Below are 25,794 nucleotides of genomic sequence, written 5' to 3' on the forward strand. Positions count from 1 at the left end.
CCTGCGGGGGACTCTCCCACACCTTAATCTTTCCAGCTAACACTAATCATTTTTCAAGAGTCACCTCCAGCCTCATCCTTCTTCACTAAGCTGTCCCCATCCCTCCCATCTGGCATCTACCTGAATAAGATGCCTATTGACCAGACTGAAGCCCAAGCCCATCTTTGCTACTAAGGTGGTTATCCAACTTAATGCAATAAAGCAAGTCCGCTACTAAGGGGAAATTCAGGAACAGCAGATTAATAAGATAGCCAATTACTTCAAAGTGCTTATTCCCAATCAGAAATTTCTGGAGAATCGCATCACCATTTTCAGTGATTTCAAGATTGTTCAAATTTCCTAGTAAATATTTTCCTATTTTGTGGACCCCACCTGAATTAAAGTGCCACCAGAGGGGATCCCTTAAATACTTTCTGAATTTAGAAATCTGTTTATAAAATCTTCATAAACAGGCCAGGCACTGTGGCTCCTGCCTGTACTCCCAGCACTTTGGGAGGTCGAAGCGAGCGGATCACCTGAGGTCAGGAGTTCAAGACCAGCCTGGCCAACATGGTGAAACCCTGTCTCTACTAAAAATACAAAAGTTAGCAGGGCATGGTGGCACACAGCTGTAATCCCAGCTGCTCAGGAGGCTGAAAGAAGAGAATCGCTTGAACCTGGGAGGCGGAGGTTGCAGTGAGCTGAGATTGCACTCCAGCCTGGGTGACAAGTGCAACTCCGCCTCAAAAAAAAAAAAAAAAAAAAATTCATAAACTTGTTTTCCATTCTCTGTCATCACTCCAGCAAAACTGAACAGATTTTTGGGGTGTTCTGTGAGACCAGCAAGAATGGTTAATGCTGAGGTTCTCTCATGTTCTTATGGAAACACAGCTAGAATTACAAATATTTTAGGCTCATAGGTCTTCTCGTTGATCCAGAAAAATCCAACTGATAAAAACCACAGTAGGAAGATTATATCAAAGTAAAGGACATCTTCTATAAATAACCTACATTCTCAGGAGTGTTTTCCAAAACATTCCCAATTAGAGATGGCTAAATGTATGCACGCTCTTTGTAAAAGCTCTTAATCATCTGCAACTGTCATCAGCTCTCAAATCAGAATTGTGATTTTGGGGTTTTTTTTGAGACAGGGTGCCCTCTCTCTGTCACCCTGGCTGGAGTGCAGTGGCACGATCTCAGCTCACTGCAACCTCCACCTCCCAGGTTCAAGTGATTCTCATGCCTCAGCCTTCCAAGAACAGAGATTACAGATGCACACCACCACGCCTGGCTAATTTTTCTATTTTTAGTAGAGACGGGGTTTCACCATGTTGGCCAGGCTGGTCTCAAACTCCTGGCCTTAAGTGATCCAACCACTTCAGCCTCCCAAAGTGCTGAGATTACAGGTGTGAGCCACCACACCTGGCTTAGAATTATGATTCTAAAAATCAGCAACTTGCAACTGCATATTGCCATATTTTTTCAAGGTACTTTCAGTTATACCATTTACTTTTTTTTTTTTTTTTTGAGACAGGGTCTCACTCTGTTGCCCAGGTTGGAGCACAGTGGCATGATCATGGCTCACTATAGCCTCAACTTCCTGGGCTCAAGTGATCCTCCTGCCTCTACCTCCTGAGTAGGTGGGACTGTAGGCACATGCCACCATGCCTGGCTTTTTTTTTTTTTTTTAATACAGACCAGGTTTTGCCTAGGCTAGTCTTGAGCTCCTGAGCTCAAGTGATCCTTCCACCTCAGCCTCCCCAAGTGCTGGGATTACAGGCATGAGCTACCATGTCTGGCCAATTACAGCATTTTATTTGGTCCCATTTTTGTCACTCATTTCTCAATGTCAAATCCCAGCATTAAAAGTTATTTTTCTTAATTTTCTATTTCTAGAAAATTAAATTGTTATTTTAGTCTCTGATAATAACTGTACTCTTAATTTTTGCCATGGCACTTATTGTATACAAGCAAGTTTATTCAGATTAGTCTCTTTACAAAGCAAGCCTTTGTAAGATTAATAACTTCATTATAACTGAAAGTCAAAAAATAATTCACAGAAGAGTGTGAAAAATTCTGTTATTTTTTTTCCCTACACAAAATGTACCATCTGGAGTTATTCTGCAGCCAAAAATACATCAGGAGATAAGACTTTTTTTATGGTGAAGGGAGGAGGGGAAACTAAATCACAAAGAAGCCACCACGATGAGATAATAATGCACAACACAGAAATCTGAGAAAAAGGGTCCAAGAGATCATTTTTCTCAAAGCTTACACTTAGCCTGTGTGATCACACAGGACCTGCGACACACCAACTTTTATAATGAAGCAAGAAATAGCACTCACTGAATGAAACTAGAGCAGAATTCAACACACTGCCAAAAATAAAAAATAAAAAGAAGAGGATTTTAGGAAGAAGACTACAGTATGAGTCAGACATCACGGCAGTCCAAGGTGAAAACAGAGAGTCACTGACTCTCAGGGGTGCAAGGGACCTCCGAAAGGTCCTTGGTCTCGTCTTACCACTGGCTGCCTTTAATTGCAAGGAAATCACTTTCCCGCCCTAGTCCTCAGTTTCCTCATTTGAAAATTGAGGCATGACGGTAAGGCCAGTGGGTCTCAAACTTGGATGGTCACCAAAATCACCTAGGAATTTCAAAATACAGACTCCTGGACCTAGTGACTAGAAATTCTTATTCAAAAAGGATATGATGGGCCGGGCGCAGTGACTCACGCCTGTAATCCCAGCACTTTGGGAGGCTGAGGTGGGCGGATCATGAGGTCAGGAGATCAAGACCATCCTGGCCAACACAGTGAAACCCCGTCTCTACCAAAAATACAAAAAATTAGCCAGGTGTGGTGGTAGGCACCTATAGTCCCAGCTACTTGGGAGGCTGAGGCAGGAGAATGGCGTGAACCCGGGAGGCGGAGCTTGCAGTGAGCTGAGATCGTGCCACTGCACTCCAGCCTGGGTGACAGAGCAAGACTCCGTCTCAAAAAAAAAAAAAAAAAAAAAAAGACACAGGAGGAGACCATCAAGTGAATTAATATCACTATATTAAAAGCCAATTTAAGAATGTGAAATTCTGACCAACTTTTGACTCTGAGTATTTCATAAAAGATACTGCGACATCCTAATGATACATGACTTCACTGATTCGTTTACTCATTTATTGTAACACTAGAAAAGCAACGGTACTCTAGTTTAGTGGGTAGACTGACATTAATAATTATTAACGAAGAAATGTGACATTAGATAATATTGTGAAGGAAAAGTATGCAGCTTTGTGAACACATGTCTGAGGAATTGTACCTAGGCTGAAAATCAGGGAAGGCTTCTCAGAGAAAATGATGTTGGTATTTCTTAAGTTGTGCAAATATGCAAAATAGATCTACATTTATTGAATCATCATTACTCTGCACTGCAATTCATTGTACAGTAGTATGTCATGCATATAGTAAATGCAAACAAGTACACATCAAAGGTGCGCAGTAATTAGTCCTGAGAATAATGTTTTCCATTAATATAATATTGCTTAATTTCATTACGTGAAAACTTTTTCTGATAATAGACAAAATTAAATGTTGGAAACCAAGTAATCTATTTAATTTCAAAGGGAAAAATTGTGATTTTTGAAAAAGTTAAAAAGCAGCAAAAAAAAAAAAAGAAATCCTAATGAGGAAATCAGAAAAAGCTATAGAAAAATAAATTTTATACATGAACAATATAAATTGTGTATATTACCTAATACCAAAGTAAACCAGATTCAGAATTGATGGTTGTATAAGAACTAGCTCATATAAAAATAAGATGACATTATTATATTGCTAGCCTCAAAAACTGGTCCTCAGCGCCATTTGATAAATGATCTCAAGTAAATGACTCAGAGCAAAAGTACCGACACTTAACGTTTGCTTGTTACAAAGCAAAAGCAGTTTTTTCAATACAAGCATCAGAAGACTCCGGCAAGGCTCTTGCCACCACACCTGGCCTCCTCCTGTGTCTTCTAAATCAACATCAAAATCTAAATTATCATCCCTTTCTTCATTTCTTCTGCAGCTTCTTCTATGGTTAGAACTTAGATTGTTTCAATATTTTATTTTTTCTGGTTCCTTACTGAACGGAATAACAATGTCTTCTTTCTTTCCACATTTTGTGCAAACTTCAAGTTCATAAGCGCATGGTCTACACATTGTGTGAAAAGAATCCTTCACTGTCTTTCATAAACATTTAACACATTTTTTAGGTTTGATAATGGTTTGTATTTTTTGTATTTTACATGACACTCAAGAACTTCTTTATAGCGCTGACATACTATATCAGGAAGTTTTGCATTAATTTTCTTGGTCTGAACACTCTTATCAAACTTGTCATTTTTGAAGCTAAACGTATTCTGGTGCTTGAGGCCTGGAACGAGCCACATTGTGCCTTTCTGGGAGCTTGTCTCCGACACCACAACCACCCCACGCCGGGTACAGGCAAAAGGATGAAGGGAAAACCAACGAACTACTCCCAGGAGTTAACACTTCTCTACTTGTCCTTTGAAATTCTATCCTATAAAAGGCCTCAAACATCCATAAGCATAGAGGAATAGTGGCACCCTGAAGAGTTACCAGGATGGCAACTACAGAAGACACTTGTCATCAACGCTGGCTTTCCTATTATTCCTCTTAGCATCTTTTTCGGCTTTCCAGCTTCCCATATTCCTGTTCTTAGGAGAAGTTAACATTTCCTACCTTGCTCTCTGAGCTTGAGGAAAGAGAATATAGAAAATGGCAAAATAAAAGTGTGAAACGTAATTAAAAATAGCGGATGAGTATTAACAAAAAGTCTAAAATTTACTGACAATGGGAAAGGAAGGAGAGCAGGCCTCTTCTGGCAGTCAAGAGCAGGACTGAAGTGAATGAGAGGAAAATAAACACAATTCCCAAGCATATAAAAGTCCTAGGAGGGCCCCGATAATTTATTTCTCAGAGAAAGGCAGTTAATACCGTGCAGTTATCACTTGCCAACACACATATTTGGTTTTGTTTTGTTGTTGAGACAGGGTCTCACTCTGTCCCCCAGGATGGAGTGCAGTGGTGCAATCACAGCTCACTGCAACCTCTGCCTCCTGAGCTCAAGTAATCCTCCGACCTCAGCCTCCCAAGGCACAGGCACATACCACCATGCCCAGCCAATTTTTGTATTTTTTGCAGAGACGGAGTTTCACCATGTTTCCCAGGCTGGTCTCGAACCCCTGGGCTCAGGTGATCTGACTGCCTCAGCCCCCCAAAGTGCCAGAATTACAGGCATGAGCTACCATGCCCAGCCCCAATACAGATATTTGGATACAACCCCGTCAAGAACACTAACCTGACCAGCGGAACAAAGCAAGAAGGCAATAAGGTCTGCAACAGGCACTTAAACTTCACCCTGGTTTAACAGCAGACAATGACAAAACAGGAGAAACTCTTTGAAATGACTCACAGGCCCTGTGAAGCCACTGGGAGTCACACCCCTAAATCACCCAAGTGCCTTTGATCCATGCATTCTCAGAGCTCTTCCTACCCACTTCCCGTGCCCAGGAACACTTGGCATTTTCTTTATAGTGGGCTCACAGAAAGCAACAGAAATCTGCTCCTGGGGAGGTGCTAATGTCCAGCGAAATGCAGGAGACAGGAAGGCATAGCAAAGAGCCTGGATGGTACAGACCAGACTTCGGGCTTCCAGACAGCCTCTCCACGTGAGGGTTTCTCACGCCTGCAGGAGGAACAATCTCCAAAAAGGTCCTGCTGAGGGAAGCAACGGGTAGAAAATCCGCATCCTTTGGTATACTTCATGTTTCCTCTAACCCCTCGCTTTTCCGTGACCCTACCTTCCTTGGATCTTATGTGCTATGTCTGAACAAACATGGAACATAATTGATTCCATTCTTAACCCCGTGGTGCCCAGTGCTCCAAGAACATGGGGGCCCATAATGGGAGTTTATTTCACGGGAAATATGTGCTAGCACTGTCCTTGTTTCCCACACACTAGAGATGAGCCAGCAGAGGCAAACTATTGAGGCAGGTCTTTCTCCAGCAGAAGAGATAAAAATCTCCTCTCACCTAGTTTAACCCCAATACTCAGGCTTCGGTTCCCTTCCAGGGCATTCCTCGGCTCTGAAAGAATAAAGCTGCATTCTCTCTTCCCTGGCCCGGCCTCCTCAGGGTCACATTTGCTTGCCCCCAGTCCTCACCACACCCCTTCGGGCCAGCCTGCTTTAAACGGGGCCTTTCTGTAAGATGTGACACATAATCCATTGCACCAACTGCTGTGGGGCTTCTGGTGCCAAAAGACCACTGAGAAAAAGGCTGCTTAAAAAAGTATGGAGTAACTCAGTACTGCCAAGTCCTGTGGGATTACTTATTCCAAGCCTGCCCTTCCTGTGTCAGGCTTCTTAAATGTTCATGCTCCTCCCATGTTTTGTTGACACCCTAGATCTAGGCTGCCCAATGAAACTGTCTGCTGTGATGGAAATGTTCTATATCTATACTATCCAACAGGGCAGCCATGAGCCATGTGTGGCTACTGAGCATTCGAAATGTGGCTAGTGTGACTGAGGAAATGAAGTTTCAGTTTACTTCATTTTAATTCACATAAACATAAGTAACTTCCTGGTGCTCATGGCTCCCTACTGGACAGCACAGGCCAGAGACATAATTTTGAGGGGAGGCCAGAGGATAGCATGCATACTTGGCTTATGTTACAATCACCTGAGGACCTCTTGCAAGTCCTGGTGCCCATTCTGTATCCCAGACAATTCAATCAGATTCTCTGGAAGTGGGACCCAGACATCTGCATTTTTTTTCTAATTGTTTCTAATTTTTTCTTTTTTTTTTTTCCTGCTGTAGAGATGAGGTCTTGCTATGTTGCCCAAGCTGGTCTTGAACTTCTGGACTCAAGTGATCCTCCCTCCTCAGCCTCCCAAAGCAACGGAATTTCAGGCATGAGCCACCATGCCCGGCTTACACCTGCATTTTTTTAAGTCTCCTCAGGGGATGCCAATGCGCTGCCAAGATTGAGGATCAGTGCTCCAAAATGTGAAAATGTCTACCATTAATAGTCAATCCCTATCCGACCAGACACTTCAAACACCAAAAACTAAGCCATGTAAATAATGAGGCCAAATATCCCACTCATCATGCAATCTTGTGGCACTATGCCAAACCTCAGGCTCATCAATAGCAAAACCATGTCCAAAAAATGGGCTGCTTTAATAAAGGAAGCCATGCGGAGGAAAAGAGACAGCTCAGAAAAGAAGGTAAAAGGAGGAAGGAAAGAGGTTTTACAAATAACTGTCAGTATATAAAGCCTGGCTAGCATCAATCTTTATATACAAATAATTCATTTTCTGGAAAGTCACCAGTTAACAATAAAACACACCTCCAAATCTAGTACTCCGAACAAACAGCTTTAATTGGATTCCTTCCCTTGGCTAACCTATCCACACACACTCTGCGCCTAACAGTAAGCTCTTACCGCTATGCATTTTTCTTCAAAAGATTATCTGAAACCTGTGCTTTTTCACTGGGGACATTAAACTCTTTAAATGGCAGCAATTAAAAAGTCGGTATTGGTCCAAAATCCATTTGCTCTGGCTCACTCTTGTCCAGGAGGCACAAATCTCAACCTTTACTTGCCATTACTAATTTCACCAAGTGTATCATTAATCTGGTGAAGCTTTTCCTCAGGGACTTGGTTTAACAGAGGCATCATATCCAGAGTTTGGAAAACAAACAAACAAACAAACAAATAAAACACACACACACACACACACACACACACACACACTCAGGTTTCTGCAGCCTCTAATCTTCCAATCAGCAATTCCCAAAGGCATGCCATGCCCTTCAGGGTTGACTGCTGATAGAGTTCCAAAGCTGGGGCAAAAAGCTCACCAGCACTTTCTGGGCAGCACTGCTGAAAATCAAAAACAGCAAGAGAGATTCTAATGGGAAGAGTATCTGAAGGTTACTTTTTTTTTTCCAAACCTGTTCTTCATTTCTAGGATTTTATTATCATCACCATCATTATTACTTAGAGATGTGGATTTTGTTTGTTGCCAGGCTGGCCTCAAACTCCTGGGCTCAAGTGATCCTCCCACCTCAGCTTCCCAAGTAGCTAAGACCACAGGTGCTCACCATGGCACCAGGATGAATGTCACACTTAATGACAATAAAAGTAGCTCCCTCTACATTGACAAGTGAAATATAAATGACCCAAAATTAACCCCCTCCCCAAATTATTTAATATTACTAAAGTAATTCAATTATAAAACCGAGAACTCCTAGAGCTGGCCAGGGCTTCAATAAGTCACCTTAACTAATGGACTCCCCTGCAAGGAGGAAGAGCTGGCTTAAGTTCATCCACATTCACAGCCAATAAGTTCTCAAAGAGCAAATGTAAATCCCTGCTGCTGTGGCAAACCAGACCGAATTCTTTTTCATCTTGGCCTTTGTGGGAACCAGCAGCAGCAACTCAGTGATGACTTCTCAACCATCCATTCCAGTGGAGGGTAGACAACACGGATTTTTTAAAAAATTAACACAATACTTATAAAAGGATCTGGACTACACGTTTCATATACATCTGAATGTGGGTTATACTGAATAGAACAAAAATTCTTTCGGATTACAAAACTAGGATTGCTAGATAAATACTGGACATCAAGTTAAAGCTGAATTTCAGATAAACAATGAATTTTTAGGATAAGTATGTCTCAAATACTGCATAAGACAAACTTACACTAACAAACGATGTGTTGTTCATCTGAAATTAAAATTTAACCAGGCATTCTGGCTTCTTTTTTGTTTGATTTTGTTTTTCCTAAATCTGGCAACCCTGCATATCACTACTTTGGGAAAAATCCAACTTTTAAAAGAGGCAGAAGAGGTTGGGCTTTGCCACTCCCCACCCACTCAACCTCCCAACCATTCTACATCTCAGCACCAGCTGTTCAAAAGGTGCTTTCCAGTGTAGATGCTAATTACACACAACCTGATAAATGAGTGCCCCAATACCCAGCACCCATCTCTGGGCCACAGGTGCTCATTATATAATTAAGTGCCACATATACACGTAGCTGAAAAAGTAAAAGTCAATTTTACTTTCTGAGCCTTTATCTGAGGAAAGGGCTCAGATAAAGCAAGCAATTAAGTTTGAGCAGGTGCCATAAATGGAATAAGCCATTAGTAAATATTAATGTTATTAAAAGCAAAGTTTGCTTGGAAGGCTGAAGCAGGAAGATCACTTGAACGCAGGAGTTAGAGGCCAGCCTGGGCAACACAGTGAGACCTTGCCTCTTGGGAAAAAAAAAAAAAAGCAAAATTTGCTTGGGAGAAATAATATAAAGATAATAGAAAGCGAACTGAATACTTAAATGGTTATTACATGAATTAAGTACCCTAAATAATTTTTTAAATAGCTACAACTATTGAATAGCTATGTGCCAAACAACATTGCAAAACTTTACATGTTTTATTGCATTTAATCTTAACACCCTAGGAAGTGAGTCATGTCCCTTCCACAATGTGAAGAAACCAAGACACCAAGATTAGGTAACTTGGTTAAGACTAGAGTGACCATGTTATCTGGTTTGCCTCAGACCTTCCTAGTTTATGCCTGCTGTACTGGTACAACTATTAAAAGTGTCTCCTTTCATTCTCATAAATTACCTAGTTTGGATAATAAATTATGTGTTCACCTACCAAAGACCACAGTCAGTAACCAGCAGAGACAGGGTTCCAACCAGGCAGTGTGGCTCCAAGAAACAGAACCTAACCACTGTAAAATACTCCTTCCCAAGTCCTACCTTCCACAGAAGAGGACTGGAACAATGGGATTTATTTATTTAATTTTACCAATCATACCTTAGATTTCTTACATGGTTACAAACCAACTTGGGGGGGAGGTGGTTGGTAAGGGTCATGTTTTCTATAACTATACTTTATTTGCCTTTAAATCATTGCTATACACAACACAAGTCATCTGCAGGCAGAGAAGACTCTGCAGTCAGCCTTCACTGACATCCCTGGGCCTGAAAATGTTTAAACATTTCAACTTATCAAAGTATCTGGTCAAATATTTAACCAGATCTTTTTCTATTTTAAAACAACCTTTACTTTCCTTCAGCCTGGCCAGGCAGCCAGGACACTCAGTTGTTTGTTATTTTTATTAAAACAAAGGTGGACATGCAGTAGGTTCTGGCTTTTAGTTCCATACACAATGGGCTTTCCTCCTTTCCCTAGTAATAAAACATATATATATATACACACATATATATACACACACACTCACATATACGTACATACATCTTTCTTTATCTCTGGTATTGTGTATTTTCAGAACACTTTCTATTTTCCCAGCAAATGTTTAACCATTCATGCTATTAACAGTTTGACAACATGAAAACAGTAAACATGAACATAAACTTGTAGGCTTACTTCATTTATATAATTTTAAAATGCATCCCAAGTGGTTCCAATTAGCAGAAGTAAGATGCCTTTCAAGGTTCAGCACACTGGAAATAGTTGCAAAGGACACCAAGTACTTCCACATATCTGTTAACAGCAATAGTTTCAGTCCTTACTCTTGTGTGAAGCTGTGTGATTGCACCTAGCCTCTCTGAGCTCTGGACTCTTCTTTGATACAATCATGTGGATGTACTAAGATCTACAGGGTTCGGCCCAGACCCAAAACTTCCAATTCTACGATCCTCTACAATCTTTCTGACTGTGAGCTGCACCCTGTAATGTGAAAACACTGCTCTTCCACGAAACTCCCCAACATTTGACCAGGTCCAGAGGGGGGCCCATCAGGGGACCCACTACAGGTCCTTGAAGAGTGAGGAAAAAAAACAATCCTCTCTCAAAGGCAGACTTACTCCAAGGCTACCATCACTGGAACCTGACACAAGCATCTGAGGGCATGAAACACGAGCGTTCTCATAAGAGAGTGAAATCTCTTCCCCGGGGAAGACCTGCCACAGACAAGGGCCCTGGGACCAGGATCGGACAGCTCTGTGGCGACTGGTGCAGGTTCCCATGTTTGTCATATCCCTGGATACATTAAGCCTGATTCCTGTCAGCCTCAGACCATGTGAAAAATGTTTTCTTAATGTATGTTTTTGTGATGGGTCATGAATGCTTTTTCCACAATACTGGTATCAACAAAAAGGATAAGACTGGGAACTGTGGCTCTGAAGAAGGTTTTCTCTGCCTCAAATCCTCCCAAGTCACCTTTAAAAAGCAAAGTCTACTACCAGTCTTTTTTTTTTTGAGATGGACTCTTACTCTGTCACCCAGGCTGGAATGCAGTGGCATGATCTTGGCTCACTGCAACCTCCGCCTCCCAGGTTCAAGCAATTCTCCTGCCTCAGCCTCCTGAGTAGCTGGGATAACAGGCACCCGCCACCATGCCAGCTAATTTTTGTATTTTTAGTAGAGACGGGGTTTCACCATTTTAGCCAGGCTGGTCTCGAACTCCTGACCTCGTGCTCCGCCCACCTCAGCCTCCCAAAGTGCTGGGATTACAGGCATGAGCCACCGCGCCCAGCCTACCAGTCTTAATCGTAATGGCAGCAGGAAAAGGGTAGGATGGGGCTGTGAGGTAACTGACAGCTTTAAAAGTGTGTTTCCTGTCATGAAACAGCAATTGTCCTTCACACCTGTTTACTCACAAAGGAAAAAAGCAAACAAAACAGAAAATGAAAAAAGAATTCTTGGCCTGGATTTAACATGATTTCTAATAGAAAGCGAATTCATTAATTAAAAAAAAAAAAGGTAATGCCACAAATCCGAAAGTCTGGGGAGTTAGAGTTTAGTCTTTATCAAGTTTTACCCATGTACAGTTACAAAACGGGGGTTGGGGAGGCTGCTCCTTCTTACCTAAAGTTTATTACATGAAGTTTGCAGCCATTTTAAGTGAAAACTTCCATACTAAGATTTGTTACATACGCAGGCATAAAATCCCTGGCAACAAATGTTGTGTTTAAATCCAAAGTCTTCTGGTAGAGAAATATTTAATACCTCTTGACAAAAGTTCTCTCTCTGTTTCTTATCAGAGCCCTCATTTCAGTAGTATCTTATTTCAAAACTTCTAGAAAACTTGTTATAGAAAGTCAAAGAGAACCAAGAAAAACACTGAAGCCAATAAAAAAAAAAACTCGGTGTGTTTGGACCATCTGTCCAAACCAATTTAATTTTTTTATAACCACTAAGATATGTGGTCAAAGTTTATTTACCTTTCTCTTTTCAATGGTAAGTTTAGAACACAAAGGCAACTAAATGAAGAAAAAGTCCTATGGATTCAACACAGGCATGTAACCAGTAATAACTAATTTTTAAAAACACTGCCTGCAATTTGATTTGCAATAGAAAAAATCTCTCTTCAAATAGTCAACTCTTTTAACAAACAATAAAAACAAAGCTTCTTCCCAATGCAAGTATTAATTAAAATGCAATTCCAAATACTTGCTTTGTATGAGAACAAGTTAGACAAATTAGGGTATCCCAAAGCATGTTCAACAAAACCTGCATCTGAGAGAGGCTATGAAAAGTAAGAAAATAATTCAAAGGTCAGGCAAGTTTGGGGAACGTCGTATGTTACTCTCCACCTCCAGAATGCCTGTTAGGATACAACAGCTCGGAGACGTCCTTCACTAAAGAGGCCTAGTACATGTTATTAAGCCCAGCATTCTCCAGATTTACTTGACCAGGAGATGCCCTTTATCAACAGTACATGTGAACATACTGCAAAACTGGTGCTTCAAAGAAGCTGATGGGAAATGCCGGATTCGACCATATTACCTACTCTGTTATCTATGTTTAGTTAGAAACTTTTAATGATCACACATACCCAGTCTCTTCTCTTTGTGGCTACATGGGAGGATTACTCTTACCTGCTACCCTAGCATTTGGGCGGGGCATTTGATTATTCCGATCAATGGCCTGCATCTAGCCCATCAGTCCACAGTCCTTGAGTGAGGATGGCACAGAGCACCCTGCCACCATGTGACGGACAAGTAACATGAGTGGAAAATACGCATCTGTGAGTTTGAGCCACCGAGATTCTGGAGATCTTTGTTACTGCAGCACCAGCCTAACCTGCCTGATAAACTATGGAAGGGAATTTTTCTTAAATAAACCTATATATAGTGACCAGAAGTGACAAAATAAATATATAGAGAAATGTGGAATAAGCATATAACAAGAATGAACCTTTAAGGCCACTTTGGTCTAAAGAATCTCATTTCAAGCACTAAAGAGCAGTGAGTTAAAACTAAACACTCTGGTATGGACTAATTTGAAGCATCAAAAGTTTTGTTTGTAGTTTGTGGAGGTGAGGCCTTTGACACAAGAAAACTAAAACTCTATTACATAATTTGTCTAAATTCATACTGTTAATTAACAGTCATGTGCCTTACCGATGGCTGTATTCTTTTCACTAAACAATGAGTCTGAATTAGTGGAAAATACTAAATGATGAATTTAAAAAATAGTTTTGAGTTTCATTACTCCAAGGCACTCTGTAAGAATGCCTTTCTGTGGCTCAAACTCACAGAAGCATGTTTCCCACTCATGTTACATGCCTGTCACATGGTAGCAGGAGGCTCTGCCATTCTCACTCAAGGACTCTGGCTGCAGGCTGGACACAGGCCATTCCTCAGAACTAGTCCAACATGCCACCAAAATGCAAGGGGAGCAGGCAAGAGTGATTCTCCCATGTGATCACAAAGAGAAGGGACTGCATATCTGTCATCATTAAAAGTTTCTAAACATAGATAACAGCATAGATAATGTGGTTTAATCCAGCATTTCCCATTAGCTTCTGTAAGAATGTGAAAGTATTATGGAATCAAAAGGAGACAAACTGTTGCCAAACAGAAGGCCCTAAGCTTTTAAAGAATAAGCTGTTCTTATAATTGACAAACTAACCGTTTGCAAGGGATACATCCACTTTTCTTTTTCTTTTTTGAGACGGAGTTTCGCTCTTGTCACCCAGGCTGGAGTGCAGTGGCGCGATCTCAGCTCACTGCAACCTCTGCCTCCCGGGCTCAAGTGATTCTCCTGACTCGGCCTCCTGAGTAGCTGGGATTATAGGCACGTGCCACCACGCCCGGCTAATTTTTTGTATTTTTATAATTTTATATTTTGTATTTTTATAATTTTTTGTGTTTTTGTATTTTCACCATGTGGCCAGGTTGGTCTCGAACTCCTGACCTGAAGGCAATCTACCCGCCTCAGCCTCCCAAAGTGCTGGGATTACAGGCATGAGCCACTGCACCCAGCCTACATCCACTTTTCAAAACAAAGTTTACTTTTTCAAATTATAGAAGTAACATATGCTTACTGTAGAACAGCAGACAATACAAAACAGCTCTGAGACAAAAGCAAAAATCACAAGGAATCTCATCCATTCTCCCCTCCCCCAAAAACCTTAATATTTGTAGTATTTCCTTATCCCTTTTGTGTATTTTTCTACATAGTTACGGTAATTCCATTTATATAATCTTGTGTTCTGCTTTTTCTCCCTATGTTAAAAACCTTACCATGTTATTAGAAGGTTTTCCATAATAATATTAAAGTTTTTATTAATATAGTAAATAATACTTACATATTTCCAGGCACTAGTCTAACTGCTTTACCTATAACTTATTTAATCCAACCAACCCTATATGGTCTGTACTATGATTATTCTGATCTTACTGATGAGGAAACTGAGACCGAGAAGGGTTAATGACTTGCTCAGGGTCACAAAGTGGGCCCATGGTGAAATCAGGTTTTAGACCCAGGCACCACAGCTCCACGGTCAGTACTTTTAACTACACACTGTATTGCCTCCAGAATATATAGTCCACCCTGAAACTTACCAATGGTGGACTTTTAGGTTATCACCACTTAAAAAAATCATAGTAATGTTACAATAGACATCTTTATAGGCATCTGAAGCACTATTTTATCTAAGCCTATTCAGACAGCAAAACTTTTACCAGTTCAACAAGTTCAATTTATTTTCAGCTAGCCAACAACAGCTGTAGAAACATCTAAAATGGCTAGCATTTCATACACCAACTCATTACTCCACCTACCAGTGGTATGAACTTCCATGTGGGCCTCACCTGTCCACCCTGCTGCCATCTGCAGCAGACTCCAATGTTTCCGTCTGCCTTCACACTGCAGAAGGAGCCAATTAAAACCCTGGGTCTGTCTGACTGCATCCCCCAGTAGATATAAGCAAATTCCATAGATTTTTTATGTCTGGAATATTTTAAATGCTAAGCTTATTTGTTCCTAGTCCTATAAGCTTGTGCCAGTACAAGGCATACAGACGAGGAGAGATAACATCCCATATACATGTGTAAAATTTAAAATGAATGTTTTTCTAATTCAGACAATAATCCAGAAAAGGAACATTTGAGTATTTAACTTTTTGCCTGCTTATCGTATAATGAATGACTGAATTCTCCTGCAAGGTTAAAGGAATGCACACTCTAAATTAATAGATGGTGGGAGGTGAAAACTATCCAAAATATATTTTCACATGAGGGGACCAGATAATGGTATGCTAAGTAAAAAGGAAATGGTGGCCTGTAGTTCACCTCTCCTCAATTCAATTTACCAGTTCAGTTATCCAAGGATGTGTGTGTATGTGTGTGCGTGTGTGCTTAAAAAAAAATAAAAACTGGAGATGTCCAATAAAAGGGAAAAGCAAAAACAGAATTTTGATACTTTAGAAGTCATAGGCTCAATAAAGAAATTTTCCAACATGGCAACAATGCCATATAGAATTCATTTGCCATCTAAAAGTGAAAAGATCAATACATCTAAAAGAAGCTACCCACACACGCATTTTCCAAGAAATATTTTTCTATGTTATAAAAACACAAAATATGGTTTTTAACATATTCTAAAAACATGCCCCAAATAACCTCAATTCTATTGACCAAAAAGTACAGTAATTACAAATTATAAATCTCTGTATAAGGCACTTACATAGAACCAGAAATAATGTTTCTATACAAGGAGAGGACCTCTAAAATACATGTAAAATACGGAAAGTGACAAAGCAAAATTCAAGACTTATACATATGAAGACAGTGAAACAAAAGAAACAAAGCCATTTTCAGGATACGCTACAGAGCTATGAAATTATCACAATTAGTCTCAATCTAAACGTCTAAAGGACTTTAAGTTATGGGATAATTAACATATCTGTTAATATCATCTTTTAGGAAATCCTTTAGTATAGAAACTTGGTTTGTATTTAAGCCTCTCAAAATAAAGTTAACTCACTGTTTCCATCTACTATTTAACATGTAACTCACTGTTTTCATCTGCTATTTAACATATAAATCCTGGAAATTCTTAGTTTACTTCCAATCATTAACCCAAATACTGCATTTTTTAAAATGTCATATTGAGAGCACCCAAACTAACTGGCTGTTTAGATTAGTCCCACAGGCAGCCCCAGCCCCACCCAGGTACCCACACCCCCTGCAACCTTGATCACATCACCATCAGGCTCAAGTCTGTACAGGACCCATTCCAAAGACCACTCCCAACCCCCCCTGTTTTTACCACTCTGACTTAAAAAACAAGCCTTTCTATTGAAAAAAATTCAGAGACTACAGTTAGACAGTAAATTAATTACAAACAAGAACTAAGTACTGCAGACAAACTACCAATGAGCTTACTAAGAAGTCTAAAAGTGAATCAGCTAAGACAAGATTCCACAGCAAAGTAACCAATGCCTGACTCTGCCTCTCTAATGTGTTAGTGTTCAAACATCAATAATTCCTTTCCAAAAGCCTGTCAAACATATAAAATATAGGACTTTTAAAAAAAATCTTCAGGCTGGGCGCAGTGGCTCATGCCTGTAATCCCAGCACTTTGGGAGGTCCAGGCGGGCGGATTATGAGGTCAAGAGATCAAGACCATCCTGGCTAACATGGTGAAACCCTGTCTCTACTAAAAATACAAAAAATTAGCTGGGCGTGGTGGTGGGTGCCTGTAGTCCCAGCTACTCAGGAGGCTGAGGCAGGAGAATGGTGTGAACCCAGGAGGCGGAGCTTGCAGTGAGCCAAGATTGCGCCACTGCACTCTGGCCTGGGCGACAGAGCGAGACTCAGTCTCAAAAAAAAAAAATCTCCAGGGCCCCAGGTTTTATTCAAACTACAAAGACTATATATTTTGCAGTGAGTTGGGTGAGCAGAGCAGAAGAACTACAAGTGAAGTTTCAGATAATGTGCTAATAATTAGTCCAGTAAAATCATTCAAGATAAGATGTTACAGAGAATTATATCTTCTTCTTATGCTCATAAGATGTTTTAAGACAGTTGGAACAGCAAAAAAAAAAAAAAAAAAAAAAAATCAATAAAAAAGAGGAAAGCACCTCTTGGTAACACATTCAGAGGAGCAATTTTGCTCAAAAGAAATGCCAAGTTTCAAGATATTTGTTAACCTGCAGCTATTTTAAGGCAGGCCAAGGCTGCATTAGTGCTTGTCACACAGCTTGCTCCCAACCTCTTGGCAGTTCTCCAATACATTCCAACATTTGATGCACAGCCTTGCTGGAATCATGTCCCACTTATCTCTAAAGACAACCAAGTAAGATGTTGCTGCATTACACAACCAACCTGCCACTTATTCCCATCAGGTCACTTTGCACAATGCCTGACTGAAAAAAAAAAAAAATCAGACCACCATCTGAGTGAATGGAGCTTAGTCCAAAAAGATACAAGTCACACTCAGCCAAAAAATATGTATCAGAAAACTGCTCAACCTGGGGAGAAATGTCATGCCTTACTGCCCAAAGAAAGGTTAAGCACTCACCAAGTAAGGAAGGAGAACTGATACCAAGGGAAATGAGCAAGATCAACTAAAGATGGTAAGCCTTAGAACCTTACTCATGCCACCACTGCCTACATTCTGTTCTTTTTGTTTGTTTTTGTAGAGACCAGGTCTCACCATGTCGCCCAAGCTGGTCTCAAACTCCTGGGCGCAAGCAATTTTCCCACCTTGGCCTCCAAAAGTGCTGGGATTACAGGCATGAGCCACCCCACCTAATCCCTACATTTTGAAGATTATTAATTGAGTACATTCTAAAGCAGGGGTGTCTAATCTTTTGGCTTCCCTGGGCCACACTGGAAGAAGAAGAAGTGTCTTGGGCTATACATAAAGTAAAACACAAATGATAGCTAATGAGCTATAAATATCACAAAAAATATCTCATAATGTTTTAAGAAAGTTTACAAATTTGTGCTGGGCCACATTCAAAGGCCGTAGGTTGGACAAGATTGTTCTAAAGGATAATCTCAGTATTTAATGAGCCCCATTAACTCTGCGAAAAGAACAGTGTGGGGTTTGAGACAGGTTCTTTCTACTCTGCCCAGGCTAGTCTTGAAGCCCTGGGCTCAAGAGATCCTCCCACGTCAGCCTCTCAAGTAGCTAGGACGACAGGCACATGCCACCCTGTTCTGGTGAACAGAACAATTTAACATAGCAATACATCCTCTCAAAGTCAGTGTACTCTCTAATTTTTAATATTTGGCAAAAACGAAAAAAGCCCTCTTCAGAAACAAAATGGAATGTTTTTTGAAGCCATTCAAATGCTGCTACATTCCATTCTTGCTAAAAAACATATTTAATTAGCACATTTGAGACTCACGCTCTGCACAGCTGCACGACATTCCAGAGATAGGCCAGCTACCGATACACTCTTTACATGAAATACCACTGACTTTAAAAGTTGAGGAGACTGAGAAGCAGTTCTCAAGTATGACTCACTAAAGATAGGTTTATTTCACGTGAACAAAGTTTCCTTTAACAAGAGTGTAGTCCAGTGAAAATACATACTATAATTAAGAATAAAAAATGCATGTACACATATACCAATAAAATATTTCTTCACAGCCGGAAAAATATATATAAAAAATTCAAATGACAGACAAGAATAGTCTCCCTTTGAAACAAGACGATACATCAGCCTTCTCTCTAATTAAACTTTTACCTTTTATGAATTAAGCAAGATTTCTAGAACTAGGATGAAACCTATGTCAGAAACACACACTTCGAAGGCAAAATAGGCCTTTCAAAATAAGAAATCATCCTGATTATCAGGGAAACTCGGGATTTCCTTTAGCCCTGGGTGTTGATTTAAAAACAAGCAAACAGACAAAAACCTACCTTTAAAACAGAGAATGAAAGACAGGATGTGTGCTGGTTTCTTTCCTTCCGAAATGGCAGGCAGATCTCTTTGCTCCAGGCTAGAGGCACTTCCCCAACTCCACCCCAGGAGATAAATTGGGTATTTAGGGACAACTGGCAGCACAGACTTGTCAATCTTGCTGTGAGAAGGACCAGGCCCCTCTCAGAGAAGTCACCTGATATCTCTGACCACAACTCATCTCCTGAAATAGTGACAGGTATTCTCATCTGCTCAGAGGACTGGCTAAGGCCACATTCCAGCCCCCTACCCTCCTCTAACCTAGGCCGCTGGGACCACTCTGGGCACTGCCTGGTCTTGTTGCCATCCCAAGTGTCAAGACCTAACATTTGCAGCTGCCTCAAGATCAAGTTGAGACTCCTACACCAGGCTTCAGGCAGCTCAGGCACAGTAACCATCAAGCATTTCCCTTGATGGGCTTTGGCCACCTGCAAACAAAATGATTCCCATCAGGTCAGGAGTTTCAGAAGAATCCCTTAGTTGGAGAAAGTCCACCCAGCCCAGCTCAGATTTTTCCCTCTTAACTGTGAAAAGGGCCAACACTGACCTTTAGTGTTTAAAGCCCAGAGGAAGGCCATTTGTCACTTTTCCTTGGGGCCCATTACCCAAATGAGACTAACAGCAACCCCCAAGTTTCTAAAGGAAATTGCTGGAAAGAGCTTTTTTTATCTTCCAATGAAATATTTCTCCCCTCTTCCCACTCCCTCTTTTCCTTCAGCAGATGCGGAAGCCGTTTTGGCACCTTCCTCAGAAAGAAGCCGAATACTAGAGTTAAAGGCAACAAAGGCCAGCAAGTCACCTCCATCCATCTGATGTCCTAAAGGCTTAAAGAACTGGCTTGCATAATCAAATACAAATAACGCTTTTTCTTCTTGAAACAGATCCTAAATCCCAAGATAGAATTGTAAAGAATCCAGCTAATACAAAGACCCCAAGAAAGCTGAGCTCTAGTATATGCTTTCATCAGTTACAACCAAACCCAGCCCAGTAAAATTTATTACACTTAAAACCAAGATTATAATAACCACATCCATTCCACTGCGACACATTATGGGATAGGTATTTCAAAGACTCTGAAATCAGAACACAAAAGTAAAATCAGATGTTGTCCGAAGCATATGGAGATGTCTCTCAGGGGAATTAATGCAACTGTGATGGGAATTCCCTTCAGAACAAAACAGAAAGCACATTATCTAATAAGAATTTAATTTCTGGTATTTTTCCATTGTAAAAAGACATTATTCATAGAAGAGAAACAGCTATAATAAACAAATTTTTGAATTCTTTCTTCCTTTCCATTTTTCTTTAACATCCCACCCCTAAAACAGCTCAGGGCAACAGACAGTGTTCATGCTACAGCTTTAACTATAGACCAGTCATTAGATTTTATGTTTTGCCATGCAACATGCATAAGCTGCAAGAGTGCTGAACATCATCATGTCATTATACAGACTGTCAAAACTCTACATCTTCAGTTTAAGATTTGAGGATTGGCCCTTAATATGTATGTGTGAGATGAAGAAACATGCACAGAAAAAAAAGGCTTAAAAGAGAAACACTAAAATAAATAAATAAATACATATACACACATATTTTTTTTATTTTTTTATTTTTTATTTTTTTATTTTATTTTTTTTGAGACTGAGTCTTACTCTGTCACCCAGGCTGGAGCGCAATGGTGCGGTCTCAGCTCACTGCAACCTCCACCTCCTGGGTTCAAGTGATTCTCCTGCCTCAGCCTCCCAAGTAGCTGGGACTAGAGAAGCCCACCACCACACCCAGCCAATTTTTGCATTTTTAGTAGAGACAAAGTTTCACTATGTTGGCCAGGCTTGTCTCAAACTCCTGACCTCATGATCTGCCCGCCTTGGCCTCCCAAAGTGCTGGCATTAGAGGCGTGAGCCACCGCACCTGGCCGAGAAACACTAAAATATTAACTGTATGTTTCCGGGGTCACATAGTATCTAGTGATTTTAATTTTCTTCTTTGTATTCATCTTTAGTTTCCATATGATCTAAAACATCTATTATTTCAGTAATAAAAAGATACCTTAAAAATACTTTTGTATTTTGTTATGATGATTTTACACTAACTTATGCCTTTATGATGGTATATATTCTTCATAAGCCATTCAAAAAACCACATATACTATGTGTATTAGCAGAAATTAAAAAAAAAATCAGGGATTCTAAGGTGGTAAAAATACAAAGACTATTTTAATTTTTAAAACTATTGTAATCACTATAAAAACACTCCTGGCCAGGCGCGGTGGCTCACGCCTGTAATCCCAGAATTTTGGGAGGCCAAGGAGGGTGGATCACTTGAGGTCAGGAGTTCAAGACCAGTCTGGCCAACATGGTGAAACCCGTCTCTACTAAAAATACAAAAATTAGCTGGGCATGGTGGCAGGCGCCAGCTACTCGGGAGGCTGAGGCAGGAGAATCGCTTGAACCTGGGAGGCGGAGGTTGCAGTGAGCCGAGATTGCGCCATCGCACTCCAGCCTGGGAGATAAGAGCAAGACTTTGTCTCCAACAACAACAACAACAAAGTACTCCTATGTTTACAGGTTTCAAAATGCCGTGGAAAATGTTTAAACATCACAGATCAAAATAAATAACATTGTTTTAAGGAAGAATCTAGGTTTTCCTTCCCATTCAAGTAAATAAGATAAAGCGAAAAAAGCCCCCCCACCCCCAAAAAAAATCCCCTATCCCTATCCCAGCCCAAGACTTTACAGCTGGTGAAGAACATTCCAGAAAAATGTACAGCCCTTCAACATTTATATTTGGCCTTGAGGCAAACACACTAGAACAAAATGTATCCCTGAAACAGCCACCCAAGAGTACTGTAGGGAAACGAAACTTCACCGAGAGCCAAAGGCAGTGGCCATTAGTGGCTGATTCCTCCTGGACAATGTTTCTGTCAGGCGCTCTCTCGGCCAGTTCCTACAGCTTTTCCCACACTCTGCATAAGTAATGAACTGCCAAGGCTGTAACAAAAATGAACATTTAAACAAGGAATGAAAAGATCTTTTAAAAATTTCAGTGTTCCTTATATCTTCATTATTAATACTGCTTTTCCGTAAGTTTGGTAGAAAAAAATTGAACAGCAGAAAGTATATTTAGCTGATAAATTATTTGATTAGTTTGTATCCAGCTAAAATGAGGTTTGGTCAGAAGTGTTAGGATATTTTTGATAAAGAACAAGAATTTATTATTTCCTAAAACTTAAAAAATATGGAGAAAAAATATACAGAGATGAAATCTTCTGCAATTCCATTACCCAAGATAACCAATGTTAATAGGCTCATGAACTTTCTAAGAATAAACATACTTAATTACACAAATTACACATTGAACACACATACCTCAAAGGAATAAATTCTGTTGTACTTATATATCATTCTAAATTTCATACTAATTGATCTATTGGGTAAAAATCTATAGTTATGTTCTAATACATATTTTACTGCCTAACTAGTGGCTTCAAATTTGTATATTAAAGATCAGAACTAACAGGGCATTCTCGATTCTAGAGCAGAGATATTAAAATGGTTCTAAAAATCACTCAGATGTTTACTGTCACAGTTGAGAGTTTAAGAACGGAAGTATGACTCCTATAAACAAGGGTCAGTTTTAAAGCAATCTTGATAACATCATATTTTTATATGTCAAAGCACAATTAATCCTGAAAGCTTCTTCAAACAACCACTCAGTTAAAGCTGATGGCAGAAAAAATACAAAATTAATGGAAATTCATTAATTTTTATAAGCTACATTTCACAAAGTACCAACACACTTAGAGACTTGGACCATAAAATAGAAAGTACTATTCCCTCCCAAACATTTCCTCCACTGGCTAAGGACAACTTGACTCATTCATGGGACTCGTTTTCAAAATACTGTCTCTATAAAATTCCCCATTTAAAATGTTTTAAAATATGTGCCTCCCTTCGTGGTAGAGATTAATCAAACACACACCTCTCTCTCCCGTGTGTGAGATATATATACATATATGAGATAAACATGACATGTATGCATCATATATGTATATATACAAAAATATAACATTGCACAGGAATTTCTTTTCATACAAAAAACGAAGAATATTAAAATTAGTTCCTCTCAATCTTAGCCTACAATATTCCCAGATGCTGAGATACCATTCACTGAAAGTAAATCTAAATCTGAAGTGATTTTTATTTTAAAATGTTCACTTGGAATTTTACCTTCATTTCTGACCAATTCCACCGAAACGTGATGGTCTAATGGTTACAAACTAGCTCCAGTAGCAGTGTTTAGGTTTCCACGAGTGAGAACATGCACGTCATGGAATTCCACTGCTCTGCACTCAAGTGTGGAGACTGGAAATACCAAAGAACCCTGGTCCTCTGCTCTTTTCAAGCTGCCTAGGTTAGTGTAGAGAATTAATACATTTGAATACACTAATTTATCTCACACCTATACCCTTAAGATGCTAACTTACACACTGTATCATTGCTCTTAGAAAACTGCAAAGAAGGACAGATATAACAATCGCTGGATTTAAAACTATTTCTTAATAATGATCTACAATTGGACAGATTTACTTTTTTCTTTCCTTTTTAAAAATTAGAATTTTTAAAGTGTTGATTGCTTTTTTGAATATTAAAAAATGGTGCCCAAGGCTGGGCACGGTGGCTCACATTTGTAATCCCAACACTTTGGGAGGCCAAGGCAGGCAGATCACTTGAGTTCAGGAGTTGAAGACCAGCCTGGGCAACACGGTGAAACCTCGTCTCTATAAAAAAATTTAAGGTTTAAAAATTAGCCCTGTGTGGTGGTACACGCCTGCAACTACTTGGGAGGCTGAGGCAGGAGGACTGCTTGAACCCAGGAGGTCAAGGTTGCAGTGAGCCATGTTCGTGCCAATGCACTCCAGCCTGGGCAACAGAATAAGACTCTGTCTCAAACAAAACAAAAGAAAAAAAAAAAAAAAAGTTCCTCAAACAAACCAAAACAAATGGTCCTCATGGTCATCTATTATATTATTTACTGTATTCTTCTCTACCGTGAAATACTTCAAAACTCAAAAAGAGAAACATTAAGTCATGGGAATTTCCTTTCATACAAGAGAGGAAATCACCCATCAACCTACCATCCAAAGCAAACCATTAACATTTTAATGTATTTCCTTCCAGTCTTTTACTTAATACAGTAAAACCAGGATTATAGTACACTATACAATTTTGCATCCAGATATTTCCACTAACCCCTGTATTACCGGAATCTTCCCACCTCAGTAATATTCTTCCAAACCATTATTTTAAGCACTACATTGAATTCCACCCTACAGTTGCGCCATAATTTATTTGATTATGTTCCATTAAAAAACATTTCCCCTTTTCTCTATTAATGTTGCCAAGAAAATCCTTGTTTAAAAACTTGTCCTTATTTTTAATTGTTTTTGTAGGTTACCAAGCTACATGTGAGATTTCAGTTCAACAGGTATAAGCATTTAAGGCTTCTGTTACATATATATAACCCAACTGTTTTCCCCTAAGTTTGTATTAATCAAAATATGCTCTCAACAGGTGATGCAGAGCTCCCATCTCACAGCAGCCCAGAGCATAATATCTATCCATTAAGTGGAAAAATTAATTATTTTAGTCTGTATTTCATACACTGGTGAGTTTGAACTTACAGTTATCGACCTCCTTGATTTCTTCTTTTATAAACTATCTGCTCATATCATTTCCTTAGCTACTAAGGCTTTAGCATTTTATTGTTTGTTTAAAAAATACATATATATAAATCAGATTTTCCTTTCCTATTATTTTGACATGATGTATAGGAACATGTTTAATACAGATGGAACTTAGCATTATTTATCTAAATGATTGTTATTTGCTAGAATATACCTTTTCTAAACAAATCAAACTGTTTATTTGAAAGAAAGCATAATATTAAGTCAAACTAAGCAAAAATTCCACATTTTATAATCATTAAAATTTATTGTGATAAGCGCTGAATTACCTCATTTGGCTTTAATAATCCTATGCGGTAGGTACTCTCATTACGACTATTTTACAGATGAAGATGTTGAGGGACACAAAGAAGTCTAGGCAGTTTGCCCAAGGTCACTTGGCGTGTGAGCGAGGTGGGTGGGTTGTGTAAAGAGCCTGAAGCCTGGGGCCCAGGGCCCCTCCATCCAAAGCCTCCCATCAGCCTCTCTAGCCATGACCTCTCTCCAGCTCCACTGAGGGTTGTGCTGGAACCTCAAACTCAAACATGTTTAAAGCAAAACTGATACTCTTCCCAATCAAATAATCCAATCATGCACTTGACTTGTCTATTTGTCATCATCACCAAACATGCTCATTGTCATTATTCAAATTTGAAATCTTTATCACCTTAGCTTAGCTCCTCACCCACTAGGTCCACCTCCCATCCATCCTGCCATCCATCTACCCTACAAATAGCTTCGCATAGGATTGGGCCTTCACAACCATTTTCCCATCTCTCCTCTCCTTGTTCCCTTGGCCACCACTGTAACTTGCTCCCTTTACTTCTGGACCCCCAGTCAC

General features: G+C 39.8%; 1 protein-coding gene across 6 annotated transcripts in view; it reads right to left on the reverse strand.

The window, feature by feature from the left end:
• Positions 1-25,794, reverse strand: part of SPTBN1 (spectrin beta, non-erythrocytic 1) — a 207,130-nt gene that overhangs the window by 174,687 nt on the left and 6,649 nt on the right. Inside the window, exon 1 of one of the 6 annotated variants that reach the window (XM_054677844.2) lies at positions 19,189-19,333. The exons of the other annotated variants lie outside the window; for them this stretch is intronic. The gene's annotated coding sequence lies outside the window, so the exon portion shown is untranslated. Of the gene's footprint in view, positions 1-19,188; positions 19,334-25,794 lie in introns of those variants that run through there. 6 annotated transcript variants of the gene reach the window in all.

This window comes from Pan troglodytes, chromosome 12, assembly GCF_028858775.2.
Source record: "Pan troglodytes isolate AG18354 chromosome 12, NHGRI_mPanTro3-v2.0_pri, whole genome shotgun sequence".
Taxonomy (NCBI): Eukaryota; Metazoa; Chordata; class Mammalia; order Primates; family Hominidae; genus Pan; species Pan troglodytes.